Source organism: Sinocyclocheilus anshuiensis, unplaced genomic scaffold (assembly GCF_001515605.1).
Source record: "Sinocyclocheilus anshuiensis isolate Anshui unplaced genomic scaffold, SAMN03320099.WGS_v1.1 scaffold330, whole genome shotgun sequence".
Lineage (NCBI taxonomy): Eukaryota > Metazoa > Chordata > Actinopteri > Cypriniformes > Cyprinidae > Sinocyclocheilus > Sinocyclocheilus anshuiensis.
The window spans coordinates 3,092,506-3,093,322 of NW_015547689.1; positions in this window are offsets into that span (position 1 = coordinate 3,092,506).

Below are 817 nucleotides of genomic sequence, written 5' to 3' on the forward strand. Positions count from 1 at the left end.
TTTTATTACCATGGTAACCACAGTTTCCGCCAAGAAAAAATTCAGGGGAGGCCATTTTGTTATAAATATAATTATGAGAAATGATAAACAAACACTCTGCAAAGTGTTATGTAAGGAAATCTGCCTAAATATCAACAATAATATGAAAAAAAAAAAATAAATCAAAATAAAACTGTTTACCATATTAATAGACATTCCTGCTATTATTGTTGATGGTTTGTTTCCAATGCCTACCTGGTTAAAAAAGTGCCTAAACCCCTCTAAAACCAGTTCTATGATCAACCAAAACAGCTTAAATCAGAAACCATCTTAATCTGTATTTTTATTATTATTTTTTTTTTTTACAGCAGGGATCAGTTCATATAGAGCAGGGATCCTCAAATCTGGCCCACGAGATCCACTTTCCTTCAGAGTTTAGCTCTAACCCTAATCAAACACACTTGAGCATGCTAATCAATGTCTTCAGGATCATTAGAAAATCACAGGTAAGTAAGTTTGATCAGGGTTGGAGCTAAACTCTGCAGCGCATTGGCCCTCCAGGGTAAGATTTGAGGAACCCTGATATAGAGCATATTTTTCAATTATGTATAAACTAAGATCTGTGATTCAAAAAAGTAATTCTGAAGGAATACAATAGTTGTATGATTCGTCAAGCACGTAACTCGTTTGTCTTTATCAGATCAACATACTTCTGTTTACAATATCGAATCCAAAATCATGGCTCAAAGTCTTGGATGTATTAGCAGCTGTTTATAAAAAACCTTGTTACTTATTCCCTAGACCCTCATTGGGCAACTCAACCATCACTGATCCAATA